Here is a 26,754-nt window from a genome sequence, read left to right on the forward strand (position 1 = left end):
CAGCCCTGGAGAAGGCTGTAGGCCAAAAGGAAGGGTCAAGGCCATCTCCTGGGGGCTGGATTCCAGGGGCCAGAGAAGATTCAGGCAGGCCGAGTCTTAGCAGTCCCGTGGCATTTTCAAAATGGAAGCAAGAGTGAAGCCATCCATAATAAGTAGGAGAAAAGCTGGCTATCCCCAGGATAAGGGAAAGATTCTCCAAACCACCCCAACACACGGGGTTTTCATCATCTTTGACAGAATCTTCCTTGAAGATTCATCTGTCCTTCTGCCTGTGCATCGGCCAATCTGTCCATCTCCCTGTCTTCCATGGACACATCTGAGATGGATTGTGGAGATGTTCCCCCTGGAGGCTGCACTGTTTTGGCCTCTCACTTCCTGTCTGATGCAGTTAGGGACCTGAGGATGCTTTAGGGCGTGGACAAAGCGTGGTGGACATTGGTAGATGGAGCATTATGAAAGCAATCTTACATTCTATTCTTAAAGGCTCAGTAGGTATCCAGTCTATTTTCTTTTAGTCAAATACATGGACCAGAAACCCAAGCCAGAGACTGCCACATCTTTGTGTCCAGAACATGGCCTATCTCCTGACAACTGGTCTTGGTCTCAGTGCATCCCCCTGCCGTTGGTTTCATGGATGGCCTTCACCTTGACATCTCAAATCCATGGCAAGTGTGGAGAGGTACCACTGATTGGCCTCTTGTCCCAAGGCTGCATCCCAGCAGAAGCAAAAGAGTAGGAGTTGGGCGTCTTTGTCCTACAAAGAATGCCTGACAGGATATGCTGGCGAGGGACCTGAGGGGTGTTCCGTTTTATCTTCTGCCAAGGCTCCCACTTCCTGGAGTGTGCTTACACTAAACACAGCTTGACATAGAAAATTCCCCTTTTTTAAAGATTTTTTTTTAAAGATTTTATTTATTCATTTGACAGACAGAGATCACAAATAAGCAGAGAGGCAGGCAGAGAGAGAGGAGGAAGCAGGTTCCCCGCCTAGCAGAGAGCCCCATGTGGGGCTTGATCCCAGGACCCTGGGACCATGACCTGAGCCGAAGGCAGAGGCTTTAACCCACTGAGCCACCCGGGTGCGCCGAAAATTCCCCTTTTTGACAAGAATCCTGGATTCACCGTCAACTTGAATTGCAGACCTCAGGTAGAAAGAGCTTCTCTTGGGGCGCTTGGATGGCTCAGTTAAGTGTTTGCCTTTGGCTCAGGTCATGATCCAAGAGTCCTGGGATCGAGCCACGCATGAGGCTCCCTGCTCAGCGAGGGGCCTGCTTCTCCCTCTCCCCCTGCCTGTCACTCTTCCTGCCTGTGCTCTGTTTCTCTCTAATAAATAAATAAAATTTTTAAAAGGGGGCGCTCCCTTTAGAAAAACCCTCACACTTCCTTCCCTCCTTTCAAACAGGCCTATTTCCCAGGAATCCTGTCTCTCCTGCAGGAATTTACTAATAACTGCAAAAAAGGAAAGACCCTTCTAAAATCTTGAAATTTTCCCACGAGTCTCCTTACAGAGCAGCCTTATAGGCACCTGGCTTGAATTCTAAGATTCAACAGATTCCTTTACCACCAGCTATTTAAGAAATGCCAACTTCTCGACCAGGAGGCTGGGGGCCCCCTGTGCTTCCCCTACCTCCTCAGCCTCACAAGCTCTGGGGTCTATTACTCACAACCACCCACTTATGGTCCCAGTTTTTTTTATTGACTAGGAAGTTGTAACTGCCAGAAAATCCAGCTTCTCAGACTGGTTTTGAAAACAGGGAATTCACTGGCACACGGACTAAAAAAGTGTGCCTTCAGGAGAGAAGGTTTTCTCAGTGGCCCAGTGATAGAATCAGGACCTGGTTTTTCTCTCTTTTTTCCATTTCTCAGCTCCTCTCCCTCCTTCTGGACCTGGTCCCATTCTTACCCAGGTCAATGTTACCAATTTACAGAAGTCACCTTCACTATATCCAAAAAGAGTGGAGATCTATTTCCCCAAAGAGACACAAGTCTTAGGATTGACCACCCTCCATCATGGGCTCCCTAACACAATCACCACAATGATGGATTCAAGCTGATCCAGGCCCACCGGTGGAGGTGGGATGGAATTTGGTTCACCCAATCTGCTTGGAAAGAAGCGGTGAGTGAGTGCTGGTGAGGCAACTCACAAATATGCCGCACCCAGGGGCTTTAGGACTTAGGCAAGTGCTCACATGCTCGCATGTATGGAGGATATGGAGGACTTTATACTTGCCAAAGCATTTAGAAGTAAGTAATAAACGTATTTATTCGCGTAAAGTATGATCTGTTTTAAAATATATAAACCATTTATGTTGATGCTAGAAAGTTTATTTTATGCTTTTTTTTTTTTGAGATTTTATTTATTCATTTGACAGAGAAGGCAAGAGAGCACAATTGGGGGGGGCGGCGGCAGGCAGAGGGAGAGGGAGATGCAGGCTTCCCACTGAGCATGGAGCTCAGCGCCATGAGGAGGGGGGGACAATCCCAGGACACGGGGATCGTGACCAGAGCCAAAGGGAGACACCCAACCGACTGAGCCACCTAGGCAACCCCATGCTAGAAAGTTTAAATGCAAAAGGAAGAAAATAAATCAAAATATTTGGAATCTTATCACACAGAAATATTCCATATAACACGTTGGTATTTATCTTTCCAGATTTAAAACAAAACAAAAACTCTAAAAGAATGGGATTGTAGGGAGCACCTAGGTGGCCCAGATGGTTAAGCATCTGCCTCTGGCTCAGGTCATGATCTCCAGGTCCTGGGATCAAGCCCCTCATCAGGGTTACAGCTCAGGAGGGAGTCTGCTTCTCCCACTCCCTCTCCCTTTCCCCCTGCTTGTGCTCTCTCTGTCTCACTCTCTCTTAAATGAATAAATAAAATCTTAAAAAAAAAAAAAGGAATGGGATCATAGGATACACACTAAGGATCCCTGCTTTCCTCATGTAATAACATAAACATTTTCCCAATCTCTCTTGGGTTTTTAAACCCTCTGGATGCATTATCTCATTTTTGACTCTGGATAGAGGTTATTATGAATGATCCGCTTCTACAGATAATGAACCAGGCTCGGAGAACAAGTCAAGAGCAGGCAGCCAGCACCCAGTTCCTAGCCCCTGACCATGGCCCCTGACAGCCTCCGATTGGGAGAGGAAGGACGTGCTACTGCTCATTCACGAAGTGCCCAGCAAGTACTCCTGGAAGGTGAAAGTGATCATGTACCACACCTCCAGGACAGTTCAGTCTCCTTTCCAGCCTCCTCCTTGGTGGTACCAGAGGACTCCAAGCACTCAGAGAAAGGAAAGCCAGTGGTTTAATCTTTACCACCCCAAAGTGCAGTGTCATGGAAACCCAGGGACTCCAGACTCTTCCCCTACCTCTAAGGGGTGTTGGGGGTAGGACAGAGGGTAATCGCTTCGCCTCAGCTGCCAAATTCCCCAGCTCCCGTTGTCCTGTGTGGGTGTAGGACTGGAGTAAGCATGTGATAGGTGGCCTCGGAAAGCCTGAGTCCCTACCTCCCACCATCTTCCACTGAAAAGGCTGTAGGATAGTGACCCAGAGTCTGAATCAGACTGCCTGGGCTCGGATCTGGTTTTACTAATGTGACCTTGAGCCAGGGAGCAGTGTGACCTGAGTTCCTTCTTCCATGAAATGGGCATAAAACATACCACATGGAATTGCTGAGTTTAAGACAATGTATATAACCCCCCTTTGGAAGAGTGTTTGGTACCCTTTATAATGAGCATTCAATAAATATCAGCTATTACTATTATCACTTTATTAGCTACCTGTAATGAGGATTCTAGTTGCAGACAATAGAAAACCACTCTCGCTGGACTAACAGAAAAGAAGAATGTACTAAAAAGTTTGTCTGTGACCCAAGGGTAGAGAGGCTGCCAGAAGAAACTGGAGGCAGGGATTTGATCAGTCACTAATCCAAACCATTTTCCTTCCTGAGTTTCTCTTCACCTGCCCCATGATCCTCTCGCTGAGGACTTTCTGCCCCGCTTCCTAGTCTTTGCAGCAGGACCTGGCTTCCCCAGGGAGGTCCCTACCAAAGTAGGGCAGTAGGTGCTCTGCAGATGCCTAAGAGACTCGGATTGGCCCAGCTGGATCACATGGCCACTCCTGGGCCAATCAACTCTGGGTGGGGGCGGGGTCACGGAATGCCAACATGGCAGCTCTCAAGGAGACAGGCATGGGGTTGGGAATGAGACTAGATGCCCAGGTGATGGGATTCCCTTGTTCCACATTCTTCCTCGCAGACCACTTTTACTCCTTGATTCTAAAAGTGAGAAGCCATACTCTCGTCCTCACTGTACACTTACATAGAGGGCCTGCTTGCAGTTTCCTTCATCCCGTGGGGAAGCCCGGCCGCGGTACCCACCGCTCTGAGTAGCCACCACAGGACACCCCTGCACATGCACATCCCTGGACACAGCTGACTGCATCAGGTTCAGCCAGAGCCTAGACGTGTCTCCTAACTCCATCTGAACTAAGAAACTGCGAGGGGAGGGCAGATTCTTCTGCGGGACTTGTGGAACCGCGTGGATCCAGAGGACGTGTAGCACACCTGCGGAGGGAGGAGAAGGGCGCAGATCCGCAGAGAGAAACCGAGGTAAGAGTGACCTGCTGCCCGAGTCACTGAGCGAGTCGCTGCAGCCTCTGCCTCCAGCACTAGAGGCCTGGCAGAGTTTAGTGTCCTGGGCTCATGGAGATCCCTGGAATTTCCAGTTAACAGCTCACAATTCCCTCTTACTCCAGTTTTTGTTTTGTTACCAAAAATGCCCTATCCAGGAAAATTCACTTCCTCGTTTCTCCTTAAGATGAACCAGAAATCATCCAACTTCCTTATTTCTTCAGGGAGAGGAGAGAACCCACACACCCCCTTATTTCTCCTGCTTAAAGCCGGTGGGGGATGTGCAGGCAGGCATGTGCTCATGTGTGTGCCTAGAGAGTGCCGCAGAATCACATCCATTTAAGGACACTCCAAATGCTGGTTCGCACCACAATACTCTTCTTGTCTCCGCATCACCTGATCTTCCCAGGAGGGAGGGGATAGAGAGCAACTTGCCCAAAATGGCCTGTAGACATGGCCTCCCACCCCAGAGTGTGGGCACTGCATTCCTGAGGGCAGCAGGGGAGGGTCTTCAGGATGGGGGACATTCCCCAGGCCTCAGCGTTGGGCAGGTCATGACATGTCAAAGCAGGGCCAGAGTAGGACTTTCAGAAAACTACTTCCTCCAAGCACCCTTCTTGGTGCTTCTGCACTAGATACAGAAGCTGATATAGAAGCTACTGTACACCAGGCAACCATTCACGAGCAAACATTCCATCTGCCTGGGAGTGGTTCTCCTTAGCTCTCTTCCTGCCCCACCGTGTTTAAGAATCTCAGCCTGGACCTGGTGCCACCCTTTCCTCTCCTCCAGCAGGTCTTCAATGAAGATCTATTCAGATTCAATGAATATATTTTTTTTAGCACCTCCTGTGTGCTAGGACCTGCGTATAATCAAATTATACATGCATTTAGTCCCTCCTTTTTTTTTTTTTTTTTTTTTATAGGCTCCACAAGGGGTGCCTACGTGGCTCAGTCCGTTGGGCATCTGACTCTTGGTTTCTCCGCGGGTCATGGTCTTGGGGTTGTTGGATGTGGGCTCAGGAGTCTGCTTGAGATTCTCCTTCTCCCTCTGTACTTCTCCCTGCTCACACTCTCTGTCTCTCTAAAGGAAATAAATCAAATCTTTTAAAAATTTAGTTTGTTTATTTATTTGAGAGAGGGGGTAGGGGACAGCACAAGCGGGGAGAGTGGCAAAGGAGAAGCAGACGCTCCACAGAGCAGGGAGCCCCATGCAGGACTCGATCCCAAGACCCCAGGATCACGACCTGAGCCGAAGGCAGCCAATTCACCGACTGAGCCACCCAATAAAAAAATCTTTAAAAAATTAAAAAAGTAAAGTAGGCTCCACAGGCAACATGGGGCTTGAACTCATGACCCCAAGATCAAGAGTCTCATGCTCTACTAGCAGAGCCAGCCAGATGCCCTGCATCCCTCCTTTTCAGGAACCACTGGTAACACTGAAGTCTTATTTATGAAATGACAAGGTGGGACAAGGCATGGGCTAGGGCCCTGCGCTGCTCTCATACACTCTGAGGTGTCTCATCACAGCTCTGCATTATGGTAGTGACTGGTAGACTATTTTATTTTATTCTTTTAAAGATTTATTTATTTATTTATTTGACAGAGAGAGAGAGAGAGATCACAAGTAGGCACAGAGGCAGGCAGAGAGAGAGGGGAAAGCAGGTTCCCTGTGGAGCAGAGAGCCCGACATAGGGCTCGATCCCAGGACTCTGATATCATGACCTGAGCCGAAGGCAGAGGCTTAACCCACTGAGCCACCCAGGCGCCCATCGACTGCTTTTTTTTTTTTTTTTTTTTAAGATTTTATTTATTTATTTATTTGACAGAGAGAGAGATCACAAGCAGACGGAGAAGCAGGCAGAGAGAGAGATAGAGGGAAGCAGGCTCCCCGCTGAGCAGAGAACCCGATGCGGGACTCGATCCCAGGACCCCGAGACCATGACCCGAGCCGAAGGCAGTGGCCTAATCCACTGAGCCACCCAGGCGCCCCGCATCGACTGTTTTATTTCTTATTCTACACCTGTGTTTCCTGATCTCTCCATGTCCCCAACACAGAGGGTGTGTGTGGAGTAAACTGGGATTGTTTGCTGAGAATCCAGCTAATCTCCGGACAAAAGGCAAGGTCTTTACTGGCTGGCTAAAAGGCTGATGTCAGACTAACAGCACAGAGTGACCCTGACAGGTGACACATCAACATTCTACATTCTGATCCAGGGTGCAGCAGCTGTGGTACTAAGTCATACTCCCACCCTGCCCCTCCCTCCCTTAGCCTGCAGAGTTTAGGATAATAAGGTGCCCAGGACACTAGGAAAGTGTAAGAATCTCCTCTAATCAAACAAAACTCAAGAGCATGGGACATCCGTGTGGCTCAGTCAGTTAAGCATCTGCCTTCAGCTCAGGTCATGATCCCGGGGTCCTGAGATCAAGCCCCACGTCAGGCTCCCTGCTCTTTGAGAAGCCTGCTTCTCTTTCTCCCTCTGCCTACTGCTCCCCCTCCTTGAGCTCTCTCTCTCTCTCTCTCCCTCTGCCAAAGAAAGAAAGGAAAGAGAGAGAAAGAAGGAAAATCTTAAAAAAAAAAAAAAAAAAGCAAGAACAGAATTCCATCTTGATAGTCTTACTCAGAACTTTGCCATAAATAAATTTAAAAATACAGAAGTATAGGGGCATCTGGGTGGTTCAGATGGTTGGGCATCTGCCTTTTGTTCAGGTCATCATCCTGGGGTCCTGGGACTGAGCCCCGCCTTGGGCTGCATTCTCAGCAGGGGAGTCTGTTTCTCCCTCTCCCTGCTCATGTTCTCTCTCACTCTCTCTCTCAAATAAATAAATAAAATCTTTTAAAAATGAAATAAAATACAGAAGTATTAACTAGTTCTAATTTTGGTATACCTAGTAGGTATATATTTGTGGTTTAATGTTATTTATATTTCTAATCTCATGATGAGAGGTTGGTAAGGGACTCCACGGTGCTCAGGCATTTAAAGGTGTCAAGTGAGTCCTGATGCTGGAAGTCAGGTCCCTAACCTTGGGACTGGTGGCCTCAAGTCCTCATCTTTCTCTGAGTGGAAGGACTTGACTGTTTTCTTATCACCGGCTGTTAAAATATCTTAAGACCTTAGTTGCAAAACAATGCTCAACTCACACGATATCAGCTGAGCCTGAGTAGTTTTATTTATATTGTTTTTTCCCCAGGGGAGGGGTGGGAGGGAGGAAAACATCCCCATAGAAAACAATAACGAAGTTCTTAATTATGTTTTTAATCCCAAGCTGGTCCTTTGCTGCTTGATCTCGGACCAAAAGAAAAATACTCTAATCTCTAGGGCATTTTGGGAAAAGGTGGGACATGGATTCCACAATATAGTTTTGAGTCTATGACACTAGCTGGGGACAGTGTGTTTCCTCTTGCTTACCCCTAGAGAGCTGTTGGCATGATGTACGTCAGCACCATTTTCCTACTGGCTGATAGATTCTTCGAGGATCTGCACTTTTTTTTTTTTTTTAAACTCCCATCGGTTTATTTTAGAATTAAATCTCTGTTGTTGATGGAAAACCAACCTCATTGGCCCTGAATAGAAGGTAACCGTGACCATAGTTTGATTGAATTCTAGCTTGAATCTGTTATCTGCCAGAGACTGTGAGCCGTTGGTAGGGCGGTATTGAAGGTATTTTTTTTCCCCCCCCAAGATTTTATTTATTTATTTGACAGAGATCACAAGTAGGCAGAGAGGCAGGCGGGGGCGGGGGGAAGTAGGCTCCCTGCTGAGCAGAGAGCCGGAAGCAGGGCTCCATCCCAGGACCTGAGGATCTGATCATGACCTGAGCCTAAGGCAGAGGCTTTAACCCACTGAGCCACCCAGGCACCCTGGTATTGAAGATATCTTAATAGATGATAGAGTGAGATAAAATTGAAGAAGGAAGGCCTTCTCAGTATGTGATTCGGGGTTACTTAAGGCCACAATCTGGGTATCACCTCAAGTAGTTTCCTACTCTGGGTTCTATGAGGCTGTGAGCTCCCTGAGGGAGAGTGGTAGGTGGATGTCCTGTGTTACTATGGCAGCCCCTGGCCAGCTCTTCCCTTGGAAGTCCAGTTTGCTAAGGGGTTGGGGATCCTGTGCAGAAGAGTGGGAGCAGAGTTTCACTGTCTTGAACTGCTCCTGGGTCCTGGGGTCTTACGAGCAATATGGGACTAGGATCTTGCGTCACCCTAGTCCGAACCAGGTGGCAGCATGAGGCAGAGCTCTTCTCTGGGAGCTCAGTGCCCAACCCAGTCCCTGAATTGACCTGTTGATATTTGTAATTCTCAAAGAACAATAATTTGTTACTGCTTCTCCCATGGCCCCTGGCCAGTGTGTGCTTTCTCCCTGTTTTCAGCATTCAGTGCTAATTACCTTTAGTGGCAAATTGCCAAGGGCTTGAATGGGATGTAATTATTTTCCCAGTTTAGGAATTTCATCCCCTCCCCATCTTCGGGTGGAGGGTGCTTTGAAATTCAACTTTGCCAATTACATCAGCATCAGTTTCACTTTGTTCAAATCCCTGAAGCCTGAGGGGTTTCAGAACCAACCTGGGTTTCTTTGTTCCGATACCTAGTTTCTCTCTTGCCTGAAGGGTTGGACAGCCAAGTTGGAACCACACCTTTGTCAGTGGCTGGCTGTGTGTCCTTGAGCAGGAGAAGTCCTGCTCTCCCTGAACTTCAAATGGGAATTCCTTCACTCTTCAAGCCAATCTAGTAAGTAAATGCTCACAATAGCGGTAAAGGTATTCCTGGCACATAGTAGGTATTCATAAAAGTTCACTTTTCCTTTCCTTTCTGTCCTGACACCAAGGCTTTCCCAGGTGAGGAAGGGACCACTATTCCCAGTTTGATCTCTGAAGCTGAGGGAGACACCTGTGAGTGAGTGAGTGGGTAAAGCATCCCCTCCGTGGCCCCCACATTCAGATGCTAGGCCAGCCTCCTCAGTTATTGAGCACCTACTGTATGCCAGGCCCCGCACTCTGTCAGCCGGGTGGCTGCTGCCCAGAATAGTTCTGTGCTTGCAGGAAACAGTTTCTTGGCTTCATTCTTGCTGGCTCTGTCTTCCATATGAGGTATGAAATCCTTTCCAATGCCCAGACATGGATGTTCCCAGATCTTAAGCAATTGAGTATTTCTAACCACCACCTCCACTCCCTGTCACACACACACTAGCTGGAATTTTCCCCCGGATCAGCGGGTGCTCAGAACAGCATCACTACCCTGTCCCACCACCACCCCCCAGCTGTCTGGCCGGAACCAGTCTCTCTACCTAAAAGAACTCAGTGGAGATAACAGGACCCAACTTCTCCCTGCCACCTGAGTTCCTGTCTCACTGGCACTGCCTTTCAGCCATGGTCACACCGGAAACCTGACTGTCCTCCTTGTCTCTCCCTCCCTCTGTCCAGACCAGCTCCAGAAACTCTTTGTTTTACATGATAAATCCCTAAGTATTTCTGAATCCTGACCACTCCCCTCCCCCCCCCCCCCCCACCATCCTACTCAGAGCAACCACCTCCCCACCAGGATGACTGCAAGGCTTCCCCATGGTCTCAGCGTCTAACACTGCTCTCTGCTCTCTCTTCTAAAGATTTTATTTATTTGTCAGAGAGGGAGAGAGCACAAGCAGGCAGTGTGGCAGGCAGAGGCAGAGAGAGAAGCGGGCTCCCTGCTGAGTAAGGAGCCCCACGTGGGGCTCGATCCGAGGACCCTGTGATCATGACTTGAGCCGAAGGCAGCGGCTTAACCCACTGGGCCACCCAGGCGTCCCCTGCTCTGTCTTCTAAAGCAGACCTGATCCCATCGTGCTCCTACCTCCATCCCTGCCAAAAAGCCATCCATAGGTCCTCCTTGCTCTTGTGCTAAAGACGTGATTTTTTCCTTTGGCTGATTGGGCCTATCAGAGTTTGGCCCTCACCGCCTTAGCTACACTTGGCTCCTTGCTGGGCCCACCCAAGCCTGCCTTTGGTTCCTTGAATGTATCATGCTCTTTCCTGATACAGGACATTTGCACATCCTGTCTTTTCTGCCTGGAAAGCCCCCTTTCCTCCTTTAAAGACTTGCCTCATTCTCTCCTATTTACTCCATTTTCACTTAAAGCGTCATCTCCTCCCAGATACCCTCTCTGATAAGCAAGCATGAGAGAGTTCAGGTTCCCATTCTATCCTTTTAGTGAACTGTGTTCTTCTTCCTGACTTTAGTATGGTTATTTGTTTTTGGTTTGTTTGTTTTTTTAGGTTTTATCTATTTATCTGAGAGAGAGAGCAAGCACAAGTAGGTTGGGGCGGGTGGGGAGACGCAGAGGGAGAAGCAGACTCCCCGCTGAGTGAGGAGCTTGATGCAGGGCTTGATCCCAGGACTTTTAGTTCATGACCTGAGCTACCCAGGTACCTGAGTCTGGTTGTTTGATTACCACTCCTCTTCCGTCTTTCCCTCTGGACTGTAACCTTCAGGCAGCCAGGGACAGTGGCTATTTTAATTCACATCGTTTCTCCCAGAGCTTAGCACCTGACACACAGTTGATGGTCAATAAATGTTTGTTGAGGGGTGCCTGGGTGGCTCAGTGGGTTAAGCCGCTGCCTTCGGCTCCGGTCATGATCCCAGGGTTCTGGGATCAAGTCCCGCATCGGGCTCTCTGCTCGGCGGGGAGCCTGCTTCTTCCTCTCTCTCTCTTTCAGCCTGCCTCTCTGCCTACTTGAGATCTCTGTCTGTCAAATAAATAAATAAAATCTTTAAAAAAAAAAAAAGTTTGTTGAGTGAATAAATGACTGAATGAAGGTTGTTTTGAAAATTAAATAAAAAGAAAGAAGGTAAAACGGAGAGGGAGTTAATATTTGGTAGGTGACCACATGGCACAGGGTGCTTTAGATATGTTTTTCTAATTTTCACTAATGATACACTTTACATTTGAGAAAACAGATTCAGAGATACCAGCCCATGATACATAGCTAATAAATGGTAGACTTAGATAAGAGCAGGGTCTGTTTACTACCAATGTTCCAGATCTCACCTTTTCCCCAGTCTGCCTCCAAGTTAAAAAAGTAAAGGGAGGGGCACCTGGGTGGCTCAGTTGGTTGAGTGACTGGCTGTTGATTTTGGCTCAGGTCGTGATCTCAAGGTCCTGAGATGGAGCCCTGCGTCAGGCTCCGTGCTCAGCATGGAGTCTGCCTGAGTTTCCCCCTCTCCTTCTGCTCCTGCCCCACTAAGGTCTCTCTCTTTCTCTCTCCCTCTCTAAAATAAACAACCAAATAAATAAATAAATCTTAAAAAGAAAAAGACTCAAACTGCCAAAACTGAATTTAAAAAAAAAGAAAACTGAATAGACACATAACAAGTAAAGAGAATAAATCAGTGGTCAAAAAACTCCAACAAAGCAAAGCCCAGGCCTCGAGGTTTACTGGTGAATTACATCAATGGCTTGAGGAAGAATTAACGGCAGTCTTTCCAAAACACTTCCAAAAGTAGAGGAGGGAGCACTTCTCATCTCATTCTGTGAGACCAGTATAACCATGATGTCAAAGCCAGACGAAGACATTATAAGAGGGGCCCTTGGGTGGCTCAGTCAGTTAAGCAGCCGCCTTCGGCTCAGGTCGTGATCCCAGGATCCTGGGATCGAGCTCCGTGCCAGTCTCCCTGCTCAGTGGGGAGCCTGCTTCTCCCTCTCCCTCTGCCTGCCACTCTGCCTACTTGTGCTCTCTCTATCTCTGTGTCAAATACATAAAATCTTTAAAAAAAAAAAAAAAAAGACATTATGAGAAAACAACAGAGCCAATATCCCTTGTGAATATTTATGCTAAAGTCCTCAACAAAATGGTAGGAAACCAGGGGCACCTGAATGGATCAGTCAGTTGAGTGTCTGACTGGTGATTTCAATTCGGGTCATGATCTCAGAGTTACAAGATCAGGCCCCGCATGGGGCTCTGCTCTCAGCAGGGAGTCTGCTTGGGATTCTCTCGCTTTCGTGCTCTCTTTCTCAAATAAATAAATAAATCTTTAAAAAAAAATAGTAGCAAACCAAATTAAAAAGTAACAATAGCAAACCAAGGGTGCCTGGGTGGCTCTGTCAGTTAGTTAAGTCTTTGCCTTCAGCTCAGGTCATGATCTCAGGGTCCTGAGATCAAGCCCCATGTCCAGCTCCTTGCTCATCAGGAGTCTGCCTCTCCCTCTTCCTTTGCCCTTCCTCCTGCTCCTGTGTCCTCTCTCTCAAATAAATAAATAAACTATTTTTTAAAAAACAGCAAATCAAATACAAACCGAATATATTATAACCAAGTAGGACTTATCTCAGGATTTCAAGACTGATTTAACATTTAAAAATCAGTCAATGCAATTTACTACATTTTTACAATGAAGGAATAAAATTACAGGATTATCTCAGTTGATGCAAAAAAAAAAAAAAAAAAGCATTCTAGAAGATCCAACATCATTTCATGATAAAAACACTCAACAACAGTCAACAAACTGTAAGAGAAGTAAGAGAAGAGAACTCTTCCTCAGCCTGACAAAGGGCATTCACAAAAACCCCCACCTAATATATTGGTGATGTTTCCCCCTAAGATTAGGAACAAGACAAGAATGTCTCTTCTCACTACTTCCATTCAACATTGTACTGGGGGTTCTAGTCAGAGCAGTTAGGCAAGAAAAAGAAATAAAAGGCATGTAGATTGGAAAGGAAGGGGAAAAACCTCTTTTCTCAAATGTCATGATCTTGTGTATAGAAAATCTTTAAGAATCTACTGAGAACTAATAAACAAGTTTAGCAAGATACAGTTTTGCAGGACACAAAATACAATATAATGCAAAATATCAAAATACAAACATAAATAGTATTTTTTTAAAAGATTGTATTTACTTATTTGTCAGAGAAAGAGAGGAAGCACAAGCAGGGGGAGCAGCAGGCAGGGGGAGAAGCAGGCTCCCCACTGAGTAAGGAGCCCATTTGGGACTCCATCCTGGGACCCTGGGATCACAACCCAAATGTCTGAGCTGAAGGCAGACATTTAACCGACTAAGCCACCCAGGCATCCCCACAAACATAAATAGTACTTCTAAGCACTTAGCAATAAATTCTCCAGGTGAAGTTAATAAATAATCCCATTTATCATCAAAAAAGTAAAATACTTAGGGATAAATTTAACCAAGGTCCTGCACACTTACACACTAAAAACTTCAAAACTGGGGCACCTGACTGGCTCAGTGGGTGGAACATGTGGCCCTTGATCTCAGGGTCATAGGTTCAAGCTCCACATTGGGCATAGAGCTTACTTAAGAAAAATAACATACAGGCCCCCTGGGTGGCTCAGCTGGTTAAGCAACTGCCTTCTGCTCAAGTCGTGATCCCCGAGTTGTGGGATCGAGTCCTGCATCAGGCTCCCAGCTCCATGGGGAGTCTGCTTCTCCCTCTGACCTTCTCCCCTCTCATGCTCTCTCTCACTGTCTCTCAAATAAATACAAATCTTTAAAAAAATAATAATAATAACATACATACTACAAAACATTGTTGAAAGGAATTACATAAATAAATAGAAAAATATCCCTTGTTCATGGTTTGGAAGACTCAGTATTTATAAGATGGCAGTATTCCCCAGATCTAAAGATTCAGTGCATTCCCTGACAAAATTCCAACTATCATTTTTGCAGAAATGGATAAGCTGATCCTAAAATGTATATGGAAACTCAAGGGACCCAGAATAGCCAAAACAATCTTTAAAAAGAACAAAATTAGAGGACTCAATTCCTGACTTCAGAAACTTATTACAGGGGCACCTGGGTGGCTCAGTCAGCGTCCAACTCTTGATTTCAGCTCAGGTCTTGATCTCAGAGTCCTGAGTTCAAGGCCCTCATTGGGCTCCACGCTGGGCATGGAGTCCACTTAAAAAATAACAAAACCAAAATAAAACAAAACCCAACTTACTACATAGTTACAGTGTTCAAGATACTGTGGTATTGGCATAAGGATAGACAGAGATCAGTGGGATAGAATTGAGAGTCCAGAAATAAATCTGTATATTTATGGTCAGTTGATTTGTTTCCCAAGAGTGTCAGGACCACTTAGTGGGGAAAAAACAGATTTTTCAACAAATGGTGCTGGGAAAACTGGATATCCACATGCAAAAAAGTGAAGTTTAATCCTTTTCTTATACTGTATACAAAAATTAAGGGAAAATGAATTGAAGACCTAAATGTAACAGCTAAAGCTGTAAAATTCTAGAAGAAAACATAGGGGTAAATCTTCATGACCTTGGATTTGATCTTAGGCATGATACCAGAAGCATAAGCAATAAAAGAAAAAGTAGATAAATTGGGCCTCATCAGCATGAAAAATTTTTGTGCATTAAAGGACACCATGAAGAAAGTGAAAAGACAACCCACAGACTAGGAGAAAATACTTGCAAATCATAGAACTGGAAGAGGTCCAGTATCCAGAATATATAAAGAATGCTTACGGGAGGGGGGACTCCTGGGTGGCTCAGGGTGTTAAGCCTCTGCCTTCGGCTCAGGTCATGGTCTCAGGCTCCTGGGATTGAGCCCTGAATCTGGCTCTCTGCTCAGCAGGGAGCCTGCTTCCCCCTCTCTCTCTGCCTGCTTGTGATGTCTCTCTCTCTGTCAAATAAATAAATAAAATGTTTAAAAAAAAATAAAAAAGAGAATGCTTACAAGGGTCCTGTATGGCTCCATCGGTTAAGCATCTGACTCTTGATCTCAGCTCAGGTCTTGATCTCAGGGTTCTGAGTTCAAGCCTGATGCTGGGTGTGGAGTCCACTTAAAAAAAGAGAGAGAGAGAGAGTTCCTACAATGCAGCAACAAAAAGAAGAATAACCCAATTTTAAAAATGGGCAAAGGACTTAAATAGACATTTCTCCAAAGTAGATATACAAATGGCCAGTAAGCACATGAAAGGAGGCTCAGTATCATTCGTCATTAAGAAAATGCAAATCCAAACCACAAGAGCTACCGCTTCATACCCATCAGGATAGCTAACAAGCAGAAGAAAATAACACGTGTGAGGGTGTAGAGAAACTGGAACTCTCACACATTGCTGTGGGACACGTAAAATGGTGCAGCCGTAACAGAAAACAGTTTGGCAGTTAATCAAAATGTTAAGCATAGAGGGGTGCCTGGGTGGCTCTGTCGGTTAATCATCTGACTCTTGGTTTCCATTCAGGTCATGATCTTAGGGTTGTGGGATTGAGCCCTGCATAGGGCTCCTGCTCAGATTTGAGCAGTTGAATCTGCTTGAGATTTTCTCTCTTTCCCTCTCCCCTCCCCACTGCTCATGTTCTTTCTCTCTAAAAAAAAAAAAAAAAAAAAAGGTTAAGCATAGAATTATGATATGACCAGTGATTCAAGAGAATTGAAAACAGTGATTCAGAGGCGCCTGGGTGGCTCAGTGGGTTAAAGCCTCTGCCTTCAGCACAGGTCATGATCCCAGGGTCCTGGGATCGAGCCCCACATCGGGCTCTCTGCTCTGTAGGGAACCTGCTTCCTCCTCTCTCTCTGCCTGCCTCTCTGCCTACTTGTGATCTCTGTCTGTCAAATAAATAAATAAAATATTAAAAAAGAAAGGAAAAGAAAACAGTCATTCAAACAAAAACATATACACCAATGTGCACAGCACTGTTACTTACAGTGGCCAAAAAGTACAAACAACCTAAATGCCCATCAGGTCATGAAGGTGGTGAGGGAGCAGAAGACTAGTGGAGGAAGAAGCCCAGGCTGACACCTTGCACCGCCCCCAAGGCCTGGTTGGGTTATGTGTGATATTCCGTAGGACGGGAAGCTGTCTTAAGGTTAATGCCTTGCTAGAGGGAAGTACAGCCTGAACTTGACAATGGCAAGCAGGGAGTCTTCTTTAACACAGGAAAATCCTTTTGCAACCTCTGTTTTCCTTACCTCCCCCAACTGGCAAGTGTATAGTCAGCCACCTCTCACAACCCTAGGGCAACAGCTTTTTCTGCCCCCAGGTCCTGTCCCGGGCTTTAATAAAACCACGATTTTGCACCAAAGATATCTCAAGAATTCTTTCTTGGTCCTCAGCTCCCAACCTCACCCCACCAAACCTCACCTATATTCCAAAACCACATCTTGGTGGTACCCAACTGTAGGGCTTCCGGGTCTTTTCATGTGGACTCTGAACTTGGGTGCAGACTTGGTGAGTACTTTTTTTTCTTTTACTCTCATTTCTGGGGTTCGTTAAGGGGTATGGTCTTACTTTCATGCCAACTGCTCAGGCCACAATCCTCTAGCCTGTGGCTACTCTGCGGGGAGGAGAAAGCCTGCCTTTGGCTGGAGTTAATACCCTGGCCTGGATGTAATAAGACCCAGAAACTTGGGGCGCGTGGGTGGCTCAGTGGGTTAAAGCCTCTGCCTTCGGCTCAGGTCATGATCCCAGGGTCCTGGGATCGAGCCCCGTATCGGGCTCTCTGCTCAGCAGGGAGCCTGCTTCCCCCCCACTCTCTCTACTGCCTATCTGCCTACTTGTGATCTCTGTCTGTCAAATAAATAAATAAAATCTTAAAAAAAAAAAAAGACCCAGAAACTTGATACCCTCTTTACTACCGTCTTTATACAAAGTCATCTGTTTTGGGCATGGGACAGCCACCTAAGTCACCAGGATGGTTCCTAATCTTAAGACTCCGTGTGAGGTTTCTTCCTGATTGATCTAATGTCAAGCCCTTCACGTACCTGGTCTAGCCACTTCTGGCCGAAGCTCCACTGGGAGCTGGCTGAAACCAGGACCCGATTGAACTAAAGCCCAGCTGGGAACCATTTCCTAGGGAAGTTGGCTGTAAAGACTACTTGTGTTGGAATGTTGCTTAGAACCGTGGTTAATTTCTGTCTTTACTGATTTCCATCAATGTTCTCTAGTAACTAGTTGAATTACAAAATCAGGTAATTTCCCTTGTAAAACTTTTCTAGTGTTCTCTGTGGGTTAAAAATGACAGGGGGTGGGGCGTCTGGGTGGCTCAGTGGGTTAAGCCGCTGCCTTCGGCTCAGGTCATGATCTCAAGATCCTGGGATCAAGTCCCGCATCGGGCTCTCTGCTCAGCAAGGAGCCTGCTTCCCTCTCTCTCTCTCTGCCTGCCTCTCTGCCTACTGTGATCTCGCTCTGTCAAATAAATAAATAAATAATCTTTAAAAAAAAAAAAAAATGACAGGGGGTAACACGACTTCCAGGGCATAGGACAGCACAGCACAGCGTTTCAGTCCATTCATCAGGCACCCATCTGTAGCCTAGGATGCGATGGGGAAGGGGAGGGACACGGCAGGAATGCCTTCATGGGAAGACAGGGTAGGGATCAATAGCAATTTTTGTTTGAGGGACACCTCTAGTCACTTTTGACACACAGAACCTCTGACATATGATGTGTGGGACGCCACTTGGGATTTGGGGAGATTTGGTAATCAACTTTACTTTTCCGGGAACGTGGCCTCAGCAGGCTTCTTCTTTGGTTCCTAAGGACTCTTCCTTGGGATGCTTTTTAGCCCAGTGGAAACAATTTGGATTGAAAAAACATAGGAAAAGACTGATCTCCTGTAACACTGCATGGCCTCAGTGGGATCTGTCAGATCTCTCTGCGGGAAACAGGGCAAATAGAAGTACCCTAGGTCCATCCAGGCTTTCAGGGCTCTAAATCAGGACCCAGACCTAAGGGCCTCTTGCAGAACATGTTTGGCTCGTAAAACTCCCTCCTGACATAGGGATGATAGTTATCTAAAAAGGCCTCCTCCAAAGAAACCTAGATTGCTGGAGGAAACACGGGCCCTCCCTAGCAAAGGGGAATCTGACTCTCTGTTCCTCGTACTAATAATAGATGTGGGAGCTTCTCCATCCCTCATTTCCTGGGTTAATGGCAGTAACTGGAGGCAACTATGGTTACTCCACCTTGGCACAGGAACTTTAAGGAATATTCCCAAGCAGCTGCCGAAATTCCCTTTCTTTGGAGGAAATACCCTGTCTTCGCCTGACATGGACTGCATAATTCCATGTTGGCAGGAAAACATGGCATCTGTTCCTCTGTTGGAACTGATTAGCTCTAGAACCTCAAACCTTCTCTGCCTTCTGGCAGCACTTCCTGCATAGTTGGCTTCTGTACCAACCACCACGCCTCCTGCACCATGGCTCCTTCTCCCCTCACTGTCAAGGAGCAAGAAGAGGGCCCCTAGACCTAATACCGTCCACTCCAGATTTCTCCGCCTGTGTCTCAGGTTAAAATTGGCAATGGGGAAGATTCAGGGAACATAATTCAGTATTTAAGCTGTTTGTTGGTTTAATTAAGATAGTTATGTCTTTAAAGTTATTAGCACTAAGTGTGAAACTTTAATTCTACCAAGATTTAGTGAAGGTCAAATAAGCTTATATTATCTTTGTTACAGTGTGTTAGCAAAAAGATCTAAGGAGCACCTAGGTGGTTCAGTCATTGAGCATCTGCCTTTGGTTCAGGTCATGATGCTGGGGGTCCTGGGATCTGGCCCCGAATCGGGTTCCCTGCTCTGTGGGAAGCCTGTTTCTCCCTCTCCCACTTCCTCTGCTTGTGTTCCCTCTCTTGCTGCGTCTCTCTCTGTCAAATAAATAAATAAAATCTTTAAAAAAAAAAAAAAAGAGGACCCAAAATGATGGTTAATTTTGTCTTATCTCAGAGATTTCATGGGTAATTGTTAAGATATTTTTCAAAGTCTTTGATAACCTGAAACGTTAAAGTTTTGCTTGGATGATAAGTGGAATTAAATTCATTGGACATCTAGGTCTTTTCCAGAAAGGATAATGTGCTAAAGCACTGAGTACTGGACGTAGGTTTGTGCTTCTTGACTACTTACTGAAGAAAATGAAGGATATATGAGTTTGTTGGTAAACATGATTTGTGCTTAACTGATTGAGAAATTTGCCATCAAATGAGTTTCGTCTTCACTGGAAACTGAGTTTTCTTTAAAAAGTACAAAATTCAACTAACTGTAATGAAGACTGGTGGAAATATGGGAAGCAACTCTGTATGTAGAAAAGTAGGAGATACATAAGAAAGTTAAAAGGAATGGGAATGCATTTTCGTTGAGGGTTAGAGAAGGTAGGGAGGCCTCTGTGGCTCAGTTGGTTAAGCATCTGCCTTTGGCTCAGGTCATGATCCCAGGATCCTCGGATCGAGTCCCACATCTGGCTCCCTGCTCAGCTGGGAGCCTGCCGCCCCCACTTGTAAGCTTATCCACACTCTCTCTGACAAATAAATAAAATCTAAAAAAAAAAGGTAATTTTGTCCTAAATAAGATGGTTGTTTGGAGAAAAATGGCCTGGGCAAAATCTGAGTGCAAAAGACAGTTGTTGGGGCGCCTGGGTGGCTCAGTGGGTTAAGCCTCTGCCTTCGGCTCAGGTCATGATCTCAGGGTCCTGGGATCGAGTTCCGCATCGGGCTCTCTGCTCAGCGGGGAGCCTGCTTCCTCCTCTTTCTGCCTCTCTGCCTACTTGTGATCTTTCTCTCTGTCAAATAAATAAATAAAATCTAAAAAAAAAGAAAGACAGTTGTAGAACTTTGTGATGGGAAATCTTTGGAAAGCAATTTTAGGTATGGTCAGGATGGACTATGGTTGAAATGAATGGATTTTTAAAAAAAAAAAGATTTTATGTATTTATTTGTCAGAGAGAGAGGGAGAGCAGCAGGCTGAAGGAGGCTCAGGCTCCCCGCTGAGCAAGGAGCCTGCTGTGGGACTCCATCCCAGGACCCTGGGATCATGACCTGAGCCGAAGGCAGACGCTTAACTGACTGAGCCACCCAGGAGTCCAGAAGTGAATGGATTTTGAAAGTATATTGGTATAGATTGAAAGTTTGCTTCTGTTAAACGGACACAGTTTTCTTGGATTGTTGGGTCTGCTCTTGATAAGAAAATGTAAACAGTTGTTTTCTTTTTGCCTGCCGAGAAGAACCAGTTTCTATGTTTTGCCTTCATCTAGTCTTTGACCATCCCTAATCCTATTTAGGCCTGTGCTCTAAAACTTCCTAAGGTTTTAACAAACTCCCAAGATTTAAATTGTAAATAAAGTCTCTTTCACTCAGTAGGCCTTTTTATTTGCATTTGGCCTTTTTATTTATTTAAGTTACTCTCAGAGCACTGTTAAACAAATGCTTAGCCTTAGGTTATATTTGGGTAAATGCTATAACTATTCTAGAGATGATAAGCGATTCCTAAAGTTCTAATGGTTTCTTATAAGGTCATCACTTGAGATTTTGATTATTGAAGTCACAGAAATAACCAGACGTCCTTGACCTCTGTGTTGTAGCCTCTCATCAGATTTTTAATTATATCCCCCTTTTTTATAGTCTTTTGTCATGTATAGTTATTGTTTTTATTCTCTTGTTAAATAGTTCATCCTCAAGGAGATTTCCATGAGGGACTTAGGACAGATACAGGTTTTTAAAATCTTTAAAATTCTACAACTGAAATGGGTAAGAATTTCCAGAACTAATTAAAGCTGTATTCAAACCAAACAAGAATAGGACATGGGACTAAGTGAATCAGGAAAAAAAGATTATAGTTTTTTGTAACTCTTGGTTGAAACATTGCTGCTTCTCTAATATTTGGACTTCCAGGCTAAGGAAACTTTCTCTTAAGACATCAGTGATATGCTGGGGCTCCTGGGTGGCTTAAGACTCTGCCTTCTGCTCAGGTCATGATCCCAGGGTCCTGGGATGGAGCCCAGCATCCGGTTCTCTGCTTGGCAGGGAGCCTGCTTCCCCCCTCCCCCCTCTGCCTGCCTCTCTGCCTACTGTGATCTTTCTCTCTCAATCTCAAATAAATAAAATCGTTAAAAAAAAAAAGACGTCAGTGATATGCAGAAATAATAAAACAAATAAAAACATTTAACTTTTCTCTCTACCTGAATGCTCTGAAATTCAAAAGGTCTCAGTCCGCATTCTTTCTCCCAAGGCAGTCCTAGTCATTTGCATAAGTTCAGTAAGAATCTGTTCTCCTTGTAACAGGACACCATTGAAAACATTGATTATTTTCCCAAGGCTTTGACTAGAATGTCATATTTGAGAAAGACATGAATAGACTCATATATGACCAAACAGATTTAAGGAACTGAGGTTGACTTTATGAAACCCGGAGCCATAGAGCCCTTGGAAATGTTGGCCTGATACCTTGCCTACCGAGTTCCCAGCAGCCTCACCAGGTGAGTCAAGAATGTCACTTCCTGGCAGGAAGCTCAGGGTCCTCTGACCTCAGGAAGATGAGTTCACCCAGGTCGACAGGTGTTCCAGGCCATGTCTGATGGCAAGTACTGGGCTTGGCATCTGGCCTGGAGAGGCTACTAAGAGTTCAAACTAGAGATTCCTTATAAAAGTTCCAGCAAAGCAGATTCTAAAAGATCTAGATGACCACTCACTATTCTTGCTGAGCTTATGTAAATAATTAGGCCAGTTTGTTAAAAGTGGACTTGTTTTGCAAGCAAATTAGTCTTGGTTTGGTTATCTCTGGAAATGAGGGTTATTTTAGAGGAAAAATGATGTTTCAATAACCCACTTTTGTGGATGTTAAATCCTAGTTTTAATTGTCCTCCAAATGTTTGCCTGAGCCAGACAACTTGAGGTAAACTTCAGAGAAATTGCCTCAATAGCTCACGTATCATCTTATCATGTAAGATGATCTTCTTGCTTATTATTCTGTGGGGATCATAACAGGACCCATGGGCATGTGATTATTTGAACAGCTGAAAAATGGGATCAATCCCCCAACAACTGTATAACTCAACTACCACCTTGACCAATTCTGTGTAGCTGGGATGATGAAATTTTTCCTTAAAAGCCAGAGTGTACCCCACTCCATGGGGTTAACGGGACGTTGTGAAGATAATGGTTTGCCACGCTTTATGATTGAACTGGATAATGTACTTGGGGTGGGGGCCTTATCTCTCTCTCTTTTTTTTTTAAGATTTTATTAATTTGACAGAGATCATAAGTAGGTGGAGAGGCAGGCAGAGAGAGGAAGGGAAGCAGGCTCCCTGCTGAGCAGAGCTCTATCCCTGGATCCCTGGCCCCAAGATCGAGATCGTGACCTGAGCAGAAGGCAGAGGCTTTACCCACTGAGCCACCCAAGCGCCCTGGGCCCTTATCTCTTGACAAGTTTTCTCCCGCATGCCAGTGATTCTTTTTTTTTTTTTTTTTTTAATATTTTATTTATTTATTTATTTGACAGAGAGAGAGAGAGAGAGAGATCACAAGTAGGCAGAGAGGCAGGCAGAGAGAGGGGGGAAGCAGGCTCCCTGCTGAGCAGAGAGCCCCATGTGGGGCTCGATCCTAGGACCCTGAGATCATGACCTGAGCCGGAGGCAGAGGCTTAACCCACTGAGCCACCCAGGTGCCCCTGATTCTTTATAATTAGAATATTGTTAAGGCTAGACTTCAAACAAAGAAGGCTTCTTCTTCTTTTTTTTTTTTTTTTTAAAGATTTTATTTATTTGTCAGATAGAGTAGAGAGAGCAGAAGCAGGGGAAGCTGCAGGAAGAGGGAGGGAGCAGGGTCCCCACTGAGCAGGGAGCAGATGCAGGACTTTGTCCCAGGACCCTGGGATCACGCAGGAGCTGAAGGCAGATGCTTAACTGACTGAGTCACCCAGGCGTCCCACAAAGAGGGCTTCTTGATGGCTTTGTTCTTTAGTCACATTTGTCTCAGGATCTACCTCTGTTAATGTAAAATTACAAGTAGACGCTTTGGCCAGGCATGCAGTGATCACCTTTAAGTGTGACATGGCATCAATATATGACTAGCTCCTGGCTGGGATCTGATGGCTGTGCAACTCTAACTTGTGTTGCTAGCTTCTCCCAGGCTGGCTAGGCCGCTGTACTCTGGGTTTTGGCTGGATGCAGGGATACACTGTTAAAACCATCACCAACCCAGCCAACCTTCCAAATTTAAAATGATGATGGACACTTTCTGTGTCTCATTGGTGTGATCAACCAACATCCACCTTTGTTCCCTCTTTAAAACCGGAGGATATATTTTTTGGCACACGGTAGGCCCCCCCCTTTTTTTAAAATTTCTTTTCATTGTAACAGAATTTATTGTTTATGCACCACACCCAGTACTCCATGCAATACATGCCCTCCATAATACCCATCACCAGGCTCACGCAACCTCCCACCCCGCTACACGAAGCTCTTAATAAGTACATAGTCAAAGCCCTAAATGGCACTCAACATCTCTCTGTTAAATACTAAAGTCATACAAATGTGTAAAGCAGCTTTACAAAAACACAATGGCGTTAGATGTTTGAACTGTTGCACATGGCAGAACCTGCACTATCATAAAAACAGAATGCTGTGTATACATTCCAGATGCAGAGGGGAATAGGGAGTGCCTGCTTAATGGATAGTATAGGATTCTTGTGCGGGTGATGAAAATGTTCTGGAACCAGGAAGTGGTCATGGTTGTCCAGCTTTGTGAATTTACTGCAAGTCACTGAATTATGTAGTTTAAAGTGGTGAATTTTATGTTATGTGAATTTTAACTCGCTAATGATTAAAAAAAAAAGAAAAGGAACGAAGGTCTGATGCTTATTACAATGTGGGTGGACCTTAAGAATGTTAATGTCATGAAAGAAGCCAGTCACAAAGGGCCACGTGTGGTATAATTCCCTTCGTGGATGTCCAAAACAGGCAAATCCATGAAGATGGAAAGTAGATTGGTAGTTGCCTAGGGCTGGGGTTGATGGAGGGGGAGCAGTGGATCGGAGAAGGGAGTCACTGCTAATGAGTACATGTTTCTTTTTAGGGGGATAAAAATGTTCTAAAATTAATTGTGGTGGGCACCTGGGTGGCTCAGTGGGTTAAGCCGCTGCCTTCGGCTCAGGTCATGATCTCAGGGTCCTGGGATCGAGTCCCGCATCGGGCTCTCTGCTCAGCAGGGAGCCTGCTTCCTTCTCTCTCTCTCTGCCTGCCAGTATACTTGTGATTTCTCTCTGTCAAATAAATAAATAAAATCTTAAAAAAAAAAATAAATAAATAAAATTAATTGTGGTGAGGGAGCCTGGGTGGCTCAGTTGGTTAAGCATCTGCCTTCAGCTCAGGTCATGAACCCAGGGTTCCGGAATTGAACCCCATATTGGGCTCCCTGCTCCTTGCCCATATAAGAGAGTCTGCTTCTCCCTCTGCGCCCTGCCCCCCCACTGCTTCTGCCCCCTCGAACTCACATGCTTGCATGCCCACTGTCTCACTCTCTTTCGCAAAAATAAATAAATACAATATTTTTTAAAAATTAAATTAAATGTGGTAATAGTTTCGTCAGAGAGGAAGATCTCCCTCTGCTCTATGGTCCTTCTAGCTAGACTTAGAATCAAATGACACGAGATGGATTAATAAGAGAAAATCAGATTTAACAGGTATATATATGTAAGGAGGAATCCATATGGACATGGAAATTCCAAAGACTGTGGCAACCTGTAGCTTACATGAGCCAAGGACAGGGATTGGGGCCTGTGGATACAAAGGGGAGGAAGCCCATTAGCAGGAAAGAGATGTTTGGAAAAACAAGGGTTGAAGTTAAGTTTCTCAGGTAAAGGGGAGTCTCTGTTCATAGCTCTCTTCCCGGGGCAGGTTTTCCTTTCCAGTGTAAATTTAGGCAGTTGGAGGGGGAGGCAGAGACCTTTTTTTGGCACCTGTTGGGCTTTGATTACTTTTGACTCAAAAATAATCTTTATGCCAAAGTGTCTCATCTTGGGGCAGTCTGCCCTGGGCCCCTACAGTTTCACAACTGTGAATACGCAAAAAAAAACCCCACTGAATTGTGTACTTGAAGTGGGTGAATTATATTGTATGTGAATTATATCTCAATAACTTTGCTGTAAAAAAAATTCTCAGTTGTGGTATTGGTACCCTAATTATACAAGAGAACGTCCTTGTTCTGAAGGACTGTAAACTGAAGTATTTAGGGGTGGCGTGTCGTGATGTCTGCAACTTATTTTCTTTCTTTTTTTTAAATTAAGCTTTAAATTTTAATTCTAGTATAATTAACACACAGTGTCATATTAGTTTCTGATGTGCAATATAGTGATTTGCAACTTATTTTTACGTGGTTCAGCAAAATAAAAGAGTGTGTTTACATATGATGTGGGAAGCAAAGGCAGAAGAAAAATTATTGAATTTCTTTCCTACTTACAGCCCATTGACAAAGCCTTGAAACAGGCAGAGGGATCTTTCTCTAGGGACTCAACTGCCTTGCTGTTGACGCTTTGCTACGGGCAAAAGGCAAATCTTACTTAGCCCAGCCCTCCAGGATCTTGTGGGTCTACTTTAAACATATAGAAACTCCTTTGGAAGCTCCTTTTATCTTTACCCCGCCCCTCCAGGTACATGTTAGGAATCATCATCGAAGCATTTGGCCCACTGATAATACCTCTGAAGGGTCTCATGAATTAGGGTTTACTGAATGATGGCGGAAAGACGTTAGGGTTCAAAGCCGACGGCTAAGAAAGAATCCCAGAGACCCTTGAGATGTCTTTGGTGGGAAAGGTGATTTTTATCAAAGCACAGATTCAGGACCCGTGGGCAAAAGAGCTGCACTGGGGCCGTGAGGAGTGGCGCTTTATATGCTTTCAAGTTGGGAGGGGGTTAGGGTTAGCATAAGTCTCTAAGGAATTTTGGAAGCAAGGTTTCCAGGACCTTGCGGGGGCTAGCTATTGTTGGGGAAATGTCATTCATTACCATCTAATACCACCTGAGTCATGAGACCCTTCAGATGTATATCGGTGGGCCATATGCTTGGGGGATGGTTGCCAGCACATATCTTGTGGGGGTAGAGATAGAGGAAGTTTCCAAAAGAATCTTTTTTTTTTTTTAAAGATTTTATTTTATTTATTTGACAGAGAGAGAGAGATCACAAGTAGGCAAAGAGAGGGGGGGAAGCAGGCTCCCTGCTCCCTGCTGAGCAGAGAGCCCGATGTGGGGCTCGATCCCAGGATGTCCAGGCTGAAGGCAAAGGCTTAATCCACTGAGCCACCCAGGTGCCCCAAGAACTTTTATATGTTATAGTACACTTATAAGATTTTGGAGGGGGTGTCGGTCTAGGATTGCCCCTTGCCCTTAGCAAAGGCTGTTGAGTCCCTAGAGGAATGTCACTCTGCCTGT

Source organism: Mustela erminea, chromosome 10 (genome assembly GCF_009829155.1).
Source record: "Mustela erminea isolate mMusErm1 chromosome 10, mMusErm1.Pri, whole genome shotgun sequence".
In the NCBI taxonomy this organism is placed as follows: Eukaryota; Metazoa; Chordata; class Mammalia; order Carnivora; family Mustelidae; genus Mustela; species Mustela erminea.